General features: G+C 42.1%; 1 protein-coding gene across 2 annotated transcripts in view; it reads right to left on the bottom strand.

Moving 5' to 3' along the window:
* The window catches only part of Sipa1l1 (signal induced proliferation associated 1 like 1), a 288,870-nt gene that overhangs the window by 212,943 nt on the left and 63,815 nt on the right, over nucleotides 1–12,112 (bottom strand). For both annotated transcript variants that reach the window (XM_031355460.1, XM_031355465.1), the window contains exon 3: nucleotides 10,381–10,447. The gene's annotated coding sequence lies outside the window, so the exon portion shown is untranslated. The remainder of the gene's footprint in view (nucleotides 1–10,380; nucleotides 10,448–12,112) is intronic.

Here is a 12,112-nt window from a genome sequence, read left to right as displayed (position 1 = left end):
CCACACACCCCGCCCCCCCCCCACACACACATACATCTCTCCCATCCCTCTGCCTTCAGATCAAGATGTAGCTCTCAATTACTTCTTTAGCACCACACCTGCCATGCCTGTCGCCATGTCCCATAGCAAGCTGGGATAGCAATTCTGAACCAAAAGTGGCAAATGAAAACTGACCATTTCAAACATCAGAGCTTCTAAATGTAACACTTATCAAGTATTACATGTTTATTCTCTGAAGCAATTAAAAAAAAAGAAGCCTTTCCTGTCGTGATAGACCGGTCATTCAAAAAAAAAAAAAAAAGATTTCATGCAATGCTTTACTTTCCTTTAAAGGACCAAGAGTCCTTTAAGGGAAACTTAAGAGATGCCTGCCCTTCTTGCCCCTGCAGGAACTCTCATTTAATCCTGTGTGCCCCTGCCTGCGGTGTGCATAATGAGGCAGACACTGGGTACACAGCACATTCCTCAGGCCTTAGAACAGATCAGTCTGACTGGGAAGAGTCTTCCTGTTGGCTGCCTTACCCGCCCAGTGGAAGTAAGGAGGCAAACACTGAGCTCTTCCCCATGCAGTTTTATTAGGATCCTTGTAATCTTGCTTGTTACATCTTACTTATTTCTACTTACATTTTATTAGTTACATCTTGCTTCTTACATCTTATTACTATTTCTACTTACTCCTATTCCTATTCTTAGTTCTATTCCTACATCTTACTTCTATCCTTACATACTTACTCCTATCTATCATACTTACTCTTCTATATCCCATACTTACTCTTCTATCCCATCACCAGCCCTAATTCTACATACTTACTCCTATCTCCACACACTTACTTACTCTCCAGTCTCTCTCTAGCCCCCAGCCCTTGTGGGTTAAATACTTTCCCTGGTCCCAATCAGCATCAGCTATGTGGCAAAGTATAATAGCCTGCGGGAAAATCATACCAGCTTGCATCACAAACTAGAGGCACTCAGCTTCTCCAACTAAGGGCTTGATTATCAATGCTCTCTGCTCTGGCCAGAGACCAGGTGTTCAAAATATATGTAATAGGGTGGCAGCTGCAGCTCCCCACACCTTCCGAAGCTCAGACACACTAGGAAACACTAATGGCCTGTGCCCAGCCCAGCCTCCCAGGCACATACTCTAAATGAGGGTTCTTTGGGTTGGCAATGGTAACAGTAGTGAACATGCTCTGCAGCACCCTCTTGTTCCTCTAAAGTCACATCCACAGTAAAGCATGATGCAACAGAATTAATGTTAAAGTAAATCCAAATCAAAATGCTCATTGAACTAGATTTAAATTAATATGAGCAGATCTCCAAAACATCAATGAAAAAAATATACAGATATTAGACATAATCTCAATTATATTGGGCTTTTGAAGTATAGGAACCCAATGCTTTTAATTATAAATGAAAATTAAAAAGCCAAGTCAACATACTGGTATCTGGAGAACAAGTAGGCCGGTTGGACTGAGAGGTGAGCATAAGCCAGGACTTACCCACACACACAGACACATGGACTGCATCTATTTAAACTTCTTTTAGTATCTCCTAGGAACTTTGCAAGGTAAACTAATTCAAGATTAAAGAAACAATGAAATAAAGATAACGTGTCTAGCCAGGTGGTGATGGCGCACGCCTTTAATCCCAGCACTTGGGAGGCAAAGGCAGGTGAACTTCTGAGTTCGAGGCCAGCCTGGTCTACAGAGTGAGTTCTAGGACAGCCAGGGCTATACAGAGAAACCCTGTCCCAGGGAGAAAAAAAAAGATAATGTGTCTACAAGTAAAATGAAAACAAATCTAGATTTCTGGAAGATGAAGAGGAGGAGGTATGGAGGGTCTGTTCCTACCAGCGAACAACTGCACTGACAGAATCTCTATGATACATCTGGAGCACTGGAGCACTGGTGTCACCTGCCAGGAGAAGGCTCAGGCAGCACACTGTGGTTAGTTTTGGTCAGTATCACTCCATGTCACTACAGTACCTTCTCATGATCTCAGCCAGGCTGTCCAGGCAGTGCACCTAGCTAGGCCAAACATCATGGGGACAGGAAGACTGAGAAGTGTATTTGGCAGTCATGAATAAGACTCGCTCATTGTTGAGATCCAGTCCAAGTGTTACCAACAATAAAGCAAAAATTTCAGAACAGTTACCAAACAGCTTAGGGCCACCGTCTTCCCAGCCATCAAACCACAGTTATGTAGGAATCTTACAGCTCTTTAGTCAGCCTGCATGGCTTCTGGCTTAGTCTTATCAGATTATAATCCACCCAGAGTATCCCCCAGAGAGCCGGAGTGTGCACGTACGCTCACGCTCACACGCTCGCACACAAACCCCTTATCAAAAGGGAGAGAGAAGGACACACATTACCTTGGCAACCTTTTGAGATATAACCTACGAGTCGACAAGAGTTCAGAGCTAGTGCTGAGACAGTTAACTGCTTACTCTCCTCTGGAGAAGCCCAAAGATATACTTGGGTAGGTCAGTCCCTCCCCAACTCCTGGAAAGCACATTCTTCGACTCAGGCTAAGTGTGACTCTTCTAAAAGCCTCTCTCTCCTGTAAACCCCATGCTTAAACCTACATTAAAATATCCTTAATAAAATCTCCAACTTGATTTCATTAAATTGGCCAATCCCAAAATTCTTCTCATCTTCAAAGTCACCAATCCTGGTCTGGCCTGGTGTTTGTGTTAGGAAGTGCACGCATCACAGAGGCACGGCCACAGGCCACTACTGTAGTGCATTTCACCATAATTCTAAGCTTTTCTTCTCACAGCCGAAGTGACTGAAAAGCTTTAAAAGGCCACCACGCATTCACTTTGATTGTTCTTGTTCCCTCATATGACAGGCAGATATTAAAGAACTGGACATTTAAAAATTAGAGCTTAGAGATGTGTAACTCAGAGGCAGAATGTTTGAGTAGCTCCCAAAGGTCTTAGACTGAGAGCCAGGACTACAAGGGGAAGGGGAAAGACTAAGAAAACAGTCAGATGCAGTTGCACATACAGGGAAAAAACAAGCTTCGTGTATCTAATGGCAGATCACCAAAACGTGTTAAAATCCTGAAGACAAGGGCTAGCTCTACAGCAAGTGTTATACTTTAACACTCTACTTCCAATACTAAATAGAACTGCACTAAACAGGAGAAGGAGGCAAAAGCAACCAGCTATACCCACTGCAAACAGAACACTAGCAGGCCAACCATGGCCATTCTTCTCTAACACTGTCCAGGACAAATCAGAGCCAGACCATCAAGTAGGTTGCAATAAACTGTAAAAGCTAGATATGATGTAAAATATCCTCCCCAACCACAAGAGAAAGAAGTCAGAAGTCAGTTACAGGAAAAACCAAAAAAAAAAAAAAAAAAAAAAAAAAAAAAAAAAAAAAAAAAAAGAAAGAAAGAAAAGGAAAGTCAATCTTAAAGCTTTCAAAAGCCTGGAAAGAAGGGATTTTATGATTTTGAAAAATCATAAAATCGTCATCAATATTGAGCAATATATTAGTAAACAGACAACGGAACCAAGAGAATAAAATACAACATTTCAAAACACATGGTATTATAACAGAGACAGGGCTGAGGAGAAATGTACAGTAGTAGTCAGTCAACTCTTCCGTATAAAGGGAATGCCAAATCACTGAGCTAACTACAAATTATAGAACTAGAAAGACAAGAAACTAAACAGAAGCTAGGAAGAGAGAGAGAAAGGACAGAAGCAGAAATAAACAGAACAGAGAGAAGGAAAAACAATGAGAAAAGGCAAAGATTAAAAGTTTATTGGGGCGAGAGGGGGAGTGGAACTCACCAGTGTGGAAGGTTCACAGTTACTAAGATTATATAGTAACTCAAAGAAAGGAAGGTTCACAGTTACTAAAATCACAAGCAAAGTGGGAACAGCTTACCACTGAGTTCACAGAAACAAGTAAGATACCTTACATTAAGTAGACAAATTTCTATAAACACAAAATATACCAAAACTATATCATGAAAAAAACATAAATTTAATGAACCTGTAACTAGTAAAAAGCAGAAACCAGAAACCAAAAAAAAAAAAAAATTTCCTAATAATGAAAGGTTTTGAATTCACTCGTTTTCTGTGTGAACATTTAAAAGAAAGTCAATCTGGCCGGGTGGTGGTGGTGCACGCCTTTAATCCCAGCATTTGGGAGGCAGAGGCAGGCAGATTTCTGAGTTCGAGGCCAGCCTGGTCTACAGAGTGAGTTCCAGGAGAGAAGGGATCACCTCTGAACACACCCTAAAGAGCCATCTCCTCTTAATGCCAGCTCCAAGCAACACTGTAAGAAACCTAAAGACTAGTAGCTCTAATGGGCACAAATAACAAGAACCCTCAGGAAAACACTAGTAACAGGACTATAGACAGGAACCCACGTGGTAATGATTCCTGGAATGTACAGTGATTTACTACATGCAAATCAATCTGCAATACACCACATCAACGAGAACTAATGAAACGCCCTTACCCCAACATCAGTTCAACTGATGTAGAGGGAAAAGAAATTGACAAAACTCAATAGTCCTCACAATGAAAAGAAGAACAAACTAGCAATAGAAGAAAAGCACCCAACTTAAACGAATCATGAAAACCCACATGACGCCAGTGATGACAAAGCACTTCCTCAGAGACCAGAGGCAAGGTGCAGATGTGACCACGGCCTTACCCACGACAGTATCGAAGGGCTAACCAGAGCCCTCAGATGAGAAAAAGAAACAGATATTCAAGCTGGGAAAGAAAAACTAAGTCTGCCTCAATCTACAGATATTACATGCAAAGTCCAAAAGAGGCCACAAAAATAAAACTGAACTCACACATGAGCGGATACTTGGCTGGGTGCAAAATTGAGCTGCAATCCCCTATACAGTGAGCATTAGGAAAGAACACTGAAACACAATTCTATCCACACTGAGTTCAAAGAAAACAGCAAAAACTGTAACAAAAGCTGAAAAAGACATAAGAGAACCCCTCCCTCCAGTGTGCACAGACTAGATGTAGCTGTTATGAAGCAATCTACAGATATAATCCAATCCTTATCTAAACTCCAGGACATTTTCTATGCCCCCACCCGCCAAAAAAAAAAAAAATCCTAAAATGGAGTTTCAGGAAACCAAATAGCCAAAGTGATGTAGAAAACTCTGACCTAACAAGTGTGACCGAAGACACCACACCTGCTAGTATCAAATTATATTAGAAAGCTACAGCAATCAAAACAGTGTAATCATAGCTTACAGACAGACATAAAAACCAGCCGGAGAGCACCCAGAACCAAGCAAACTCTCAGAGATGAGGTCAAAGAGCTCACCAAGACTGCTGAGATCATTCCCTGAGAGTCTTATTCAATGCATGCTGCCGGGACAAATGACTCTCTGCACGCCACACAATAAAATGGGAACTCTACATACAAAAACCTTAATTTAAAGTATGTCAAAATATGTATATACGAAACCCTAAAATGGGAACTTTACATGCAAACCCTTAAAGTATGTCAAAGATGCATATGCAAAACCCTGAACTAAAACCTCCCCGGAGAAAAAGGTCATCAGTTCTGCATGGGATTGGCAATGACCTCTGACAAGACAGGCAGAGGAAAATTAAGACATGAAGTTTCTCATAAAAACTCAGCTTTGAAAGACTACCAAAAGAGTACACAAATATTCTTTTTTCCAGGGGGAAAACAAAAAACAAAAACTTACTAGTAACTGAAAGAGGAACTCTCAGAAATGCTACAAATGCCATCAGCATTCCTGAACTGAAACCATGACTGAAACTGTGGCGCTCCCTTCATTCTCGATTCGAAGCCTGAGTCTGTTCTCAGAGGTGTGCAGTCCAGGTGAATGTCTGTAAGAGTCAGGAGAGCTGGGGAGTGATGGCGCCTTTAATCCCAGCACTTGGGAGGCAGAGGCAGGCAGATTTCTGAGTTGAAGGCCAGCCTGGTCTACAGAGTGAGTTCCAGGACAGCCAGGGAAAACCAAATAAACAAACAAACCAAAAATGTCAGGAGGCCTTTTTTGGAGTAATCCCCCAGAAGGCAAGGGCCTGCATCAGCATGTTCACCTCCCTGTTCACCAACCCTGTAGAAACTTTAGATAAATGTTAACCTAGTTAATTTCTCAAACCTACTGACCAACTAACTAGGAAAAACAAAACAAAACAAAAAGCCTTTAAGTAACAAAAAAGGGTCCGATGTTGATTGTAGTGGCAGCTTATTTTTAAAAAGTTTTTCCTAAAACATCAAGTCGACTGCACCTCAGCAGCCATCATGAATTACCTAAGCCTTTGAAACCTTACCTCAAGTAACCACAAACCCCTTTTTATTTAGGAAGCTATTATGGACAACAGTGTTTCAAGAGGGGCTTCCTCCTCCAAGAAGCCCACCCTGCACATGTGCAGATCTCAGTACATTGCAGGCCAATGTGACTGGATTCCCTTCAAGTCTACAGCACTCATCCCTAAATTCTCTTGTTTTAAAAATCTTCCCTAGCCGGGCGGTGGTGGTGTATGCCTTTAATCCCAGCACCTGGGAGGCAGAGGCAGGTGAATTTCTGAGTTCGAGGACAGTCTGGTCTACAGAGTGAGTTCCAGGACAGCCAGGGCTACACAGAGAAACCCTGTCTCGAAAAACAAACAAACAAACAAACAAACAAAAAAACAAAACAAAACAAAACAAAACAAAACCAAAAAAATAATCTTCCCTAACAAAAGCAAAATTGTCCTTCATAGACAGACAATTCTCACCATGGCATGGGTTCCCTCAGATACCACATGTTCATGCACGGCATTCGTGGAAGTTACTTAGACATTACCAAAGACATTCACAACTTTCCTCCTTATATACAGTGTGCTTAAAGACTAACACGTTAAAAAGGACAGGCTTTCCAGCCCCCGTGCCTTGAGTTATAATCTCAGGAAGAAGGAGGGAAAGTCGGGACTGCAGTGATATCTAAGGCACTGAAGCTACAGAACAAGCACCAAGCAAGCCAAGGCCAGCGAACCTGTCTCAAAAAAACAAAACAGAAAAGGAAGAAGAGCCAGGCTTTAAAGTCACTCGCTGTTACTCAGGGTTCCAGAGCTCTGACAGACAGCCTGTAGGAAGAAGCAGGAAAGCCAAACTTCTTCCCAGCTTCTCCACAGAGGCACTGCACTTGACATTCTGACTTCCCAGGGGCCAATGCTTTGGCACCAACCTTTGCAGATAGGTAGAAGTGGAAGGGGATGGTTGAGCCCTGGACAATTCCTACTCCACCTAGTCTACCTATATCCAGAAGGCGCGAGCTCTTCAGAGTTTTCAAGTCTGTTCTTACTAGCAGATCTCAATCAATCTACATCTATCTCTCCCCTTCCCCCACCCCGCACCTTCTGCTGTTTTGAAGTAGGACTCACTCTGTATCCCAGAACTTGTAGGGCTCTTGCTTCAGTTTCCTGGGTGCTAGAATTACAGACAGGAGCCACTATGCCCAGCATGGAAATTCCAAATTTACTAGATAACAAGAAAGGAAGGCCAAGAGTGGGAAAAAGGAGACACCCTGAGTTAAAGGTCAGTCTGAGTAACACAGCGGGGAAAGGGGAAGGAAGGGAGGAAGGGAGGGAGGGAGGGAGGGAGGAGAAAAGAGAGGGAGGGAGGGAGTAAAACTACAGTAAAGTCATCTCTCCAACCCCATCCAAAAGAGCAACGCATATTTTAAGCAGACAGTACTCCAAAGACAACTTAGCTCAAATTGCCATGACCAGGAACAGCTGTGAGCAGAGTGAGGTTAAGAGGCTGAGTTCACTAGATGTCAGAAGCTACTCTCTGTTCTTATGTTCTACAGAACATAAAGGTAAGAAAAGAATTTAGTGCAAATGAGCTTGTCCTGACAAGGAGAGAGGGCAACAGCAGTGATAGTAAATGAGACCCAGGGCACACCACATTCAAGGCCAGGCATTCACAGACATAGCATTAGTAAATGTGACCCAGGGCACACCACACTCTATGCCAGGCATTCATAGACAGAGAAAAGCTTCTGCAATCAGCCCTTTGCTATTTACTATACATCTTCAATAATTCGGATTATCAGCATTTAAGTAACAAAACCTTGTCTTGTTCATCTCAAGTTGCATCTGTTGTCCCTTCAGTGCCACTGTGAAACTTGAATATCTTACTGAAGGAACATTACCCAGTCTTCCCAAGGGGAAGCAAAATATTTAGAATATTCAAAACCTTGTTTATGTACCTGATCCAGTATCAGTTTAGGAAGAATCTGCTGGATATAAGCATTTATTCTCATCTGTGGGTGATAAGGAAATCACAGAGTGCGGGAGAACAAGAAGGGGCAGGTGACAGACAATTCCACAGCTGTGGCTGTGGAGCAGCTCCAAGCAGTGCTCTCTGGACTGCTGGCCCGCAAGGCAGCAGCATCTCAGACTGGGCTCCCATCATTCTCATACCTAAGACTAACAAGTGCCCAAAGAATGTGCCATCAAGAATTATTTCCCTGTTCTGCCAACAAATTCATAAAACAGCAATACTGTTTGTGTGTGTGTGCGCGACCAGGTGTGTGTCCATGCACATGACTTCTAGAAGCCAACTTCCAGGCTAGCACCTTTCTCAAGAGCCTGTACTTAGAGAATGGCCTCTCCCTGGGACACAGAGCTTACCTATTCAGCTACACTGACTGGTCAGGGAGTCCCAGGACTCTGCCTATCTTTACTTCCCCAGCACTAGGATCACGAGTGTGCTTTTAAATGTGTGTTCTGGTTATCAACTGGCTGAGCCTGCGCTCCAGCCCAAATGTCTTCACTCCCCTGTGTTACATCAGCACAGCCTCCATATGCCTCTTAGTATTCCCAATACACTTCAGTAAGGACAGGGCCTATGCTCTAAGGAATAAATGACCAGTGCTATCCTTTCTAGTTGGGTTTTCAGGGAAAGAAAAAAAAGAAGCAATAAAATTTCCCTGACCATTCTTTCACTAGAAGCAAATGGAATGCAAATAAGTGCAATAAAAGGACACTTAACCAGTCCTTCACTTACCTAGGAAAACCTGATTCCATATAAGGAAGGAAAAAAACGCAAAGCAAAAGACAACACTCAGGAAACCTGTGAGAATGTTTTCCTATGTAAAGCACAGGGTTTTAGTCTTAGTCATCAAGCATTACACATTCTATGCTTCTGGCTGAGTACTTACAAAGAATATATCAAAGCTGCTTTTAAAGGGGAAGAAGAAGGTATGCTCACCCAATTCAATTCTAGAATAATACTGCTCACAAATAATTTTAATAATAGAGGAGTGATAAATTTCATAATGGATCTATAGAAGTACACTCACAACACAAGGTTTTGTAGATTGTGCCAGGCCTTTAGCCATCTCTGGTGTGCTGACAATGCTCACCACAACATACATGCAATGTAGATAGTTGGTGTGCTGACAACACCTACAACAACATACATGTAACGTAGACCGCTGACACTACCTGGAGAAAGCAGACGGGATGGGAAAGGCTGTATACTCAGCAGAGATGCCATCTACCTCAGAGACTCTCACACTGGCTATATGGAACCTTGTGCTGGAATCCAGATACAGGCAGCTTGCGCTGGTTTCCTCACCCACCCCCCCTCAGCACCACAGCTGCAGGCTGCCATCAAGGAGCATTCCTGCAGGCCACCTGCTTCAACTTCCAGCAGTTCCTGATGCTCCAAAGATGCTGTGCTTGAAAAAGAGTTTCTGAGATGTGTAACTAATAAAATAATAAAAATAAAAATAGCCAAAGAATGACCTTTTCAAGTGGCTAAAACTTCCAGAGATCTAAAACTTTCTTAAATTCTACCACTATTAAATATGAGACTAGGAATGGCCATAAAAACACAGCCTAGGGGTGTGCTGAGTGCTTTAAAGACACTTTTAAAGATAATCATTCTCCAATTTCTCTTCTGAAATACAAGGAAAGTCAGAAATAAAAAGCCGCTTGGAAAGTGATGCTCCAATTACCCAGCAGGCTTTTGGGAGCCATAAGCTCTGAACAAAGGTTCGCAGAGGTGAGATGTGCCTCCTGGACCTAGTCATCCAGGAGAGCTGACTCCTTAGGTAATTTTTCTTATAACAAAACAGCAGATAAGAAAATTCTCAAGGTCTTTATCTCAGCCCCAGAGATCAAGGTTAAGGACAAAGTAATAGAACCAAAGAGGCCTATACAAACCAAACCACTGGGCTGATCTGAATTTGAGAATTTAACTTATGGTAGCCTTAGGACATCGATAGGAAAATGGCAAAGGAGAAAATCCTGCAAGAAACTCATACTGGGTAAGTCAAAAGTAAGTAGCAGCCTTGTAAGCCAGTCTAAGGGACATTCCCCTTCAACACGGCCTGGTGCCAAATCCATCCACTCACCTCACTCCATCTCAAAGTCTGAAGTAAATCTTGCTTGTGAGTCTAAATTGTGGCAATCTCTCAAAACCTAAATTAAAATAATTGTAAACTTTAGTATAATAGCTCTTTTTTTTTTTAGAAAATATGCAACCATACCTCACAGTAACTAAATGGCCAAAAAGATATTATTAATAAAATTCTAATCCAAAACTTCCTTTAATTTCAATCTTTAAGTGGAACTTTATACATTTAAATAAAAACATAGACTAACCAACAGCCACTTCTATACAAAGAACCTACACTTAAACCTGTCTAGACAGACATTTGATATTCCAAGGCCACAACCCGGGCAACCAGCTCAGAACACATAAGGAGGAACTCAGGCCCAGGACCTGTAAAAGTTTGCCAGGAAGAGATACTGATAGTTCAGCCACCACCTGACTATGGGAACCCACCTCCACCTTATACACAAAGAGTTGCTCTGAAGCAGGGTGTAATTCCATGCCCTGTGAAACCTTACAATCATTGTTAGTTTTCATAACTAGAGAAGTGACATGGGATTGTCACCATGGATGGTGCTAGCCCCGCAAAAGAATTGCCTAGCCCAAAGAAGAAATAAATAAGATTGAGAAACCTCCTTCCAAAGCAACAGATGTTCTGGCTTATAGAATTTAGAATTTCTACAATTCTGGGAACTGAGGGGACAACCCAGTCAATAAAATGATCACACCCCCCCCCAAGTAATAAGGATCCAAGTTTGATCTCCAGCACCTACACGAAAGCCAGGCAAGATAGTATCTGCTTGTACTTCCAGAATGAAGGAAGGGGAAACAGATGGATGGGCTCACTGGCCAGTCAGCCTACCCTAATCATAGGTCCCAGAGACCTCACCTCAAAAACAAGGTAGAGAGCTCCTGAAGAATGTCATCAAGTTGACACTCTCATGTATGCAAACACATATATACACACTAACATACATACACAAGGTAATTCTGTAATTCATTTTTGCTTTAGTTTACATTATGTAGGTGTCTTGTTAATTGTACATCTGTCACCATTTCAGTGCCTAGTGCCTGCAGAGTCCAGAAGAGGACACTGGATCCTGTGGAACAGCTGTTAACTGCCATATGGGGACTGGGAATTGAACCCGGGTCATCTGGAACAACAGCCAGTGCTTTTTAACCCAAGCCATATCTTTAGTTCCCAAATTCCATAATTCCAAATACTGCTCATTTGAGACAGATAAACTCCTACCTGCAGCCATAAAGTACTTTCTATGAAAGCTATGTTTCTATATATTGCTTATTAAAAATACAAATTCATTCTAATATCATTAACCAGAAGAAAGGGTTGTTTTGCTTTGATTTGGTTTAGTTATTTTTAGATACTGTCTGACTATTCAGCCCTAGCTAGTCTAGATCTCAGAATGTAGACCAGGCTGGCCTGGAACTTAACCAAATCTGCCTGCATCTGCCTATCTCCGGTGCTGGGATTCAAGGTGTTCATCAACATTCATGGTCCTAATGATTTGGAATAAATGTTTCAAAGATTTCCAAAAATCTTCGAGTCAAACTATGTTCATAAAAGCTTCCCAAGAAAGGAATTTTCTCCTCGTTTGCTGAGGTTAAACCCTACTTCAAAGTCTTCCCAGTCATAAAGAATGAAGGCTAAAAACAGTGACAATAACCAAAGCTGAGTCTTACTCATGTAACACCCAGGTCCTGATGAGACAAGGATCTCCCCTGTCCAGCCT

This window comes from Mastomys coucha, unplaced genomic scaffold (genome assembly GCF_008632895.1).
Source record: "Mastomys coucha isolate ucsf_1 unplaced genomic scaffold, UCSF_Mcou_1 pScaffold6, whole genome shotgun sequence".
NCBI classification, from domain to species: domain Eukaryota; kingdom Metazoa; phylum Chordata; class Mammalia; order Rodentia; family Muridae; genus Mastomys; species Mastomys coucha.
Note: the sequence above shows the minus strand (reverse complement) of the source record. Positions and strands in the feature narration are given on the sequence as shown.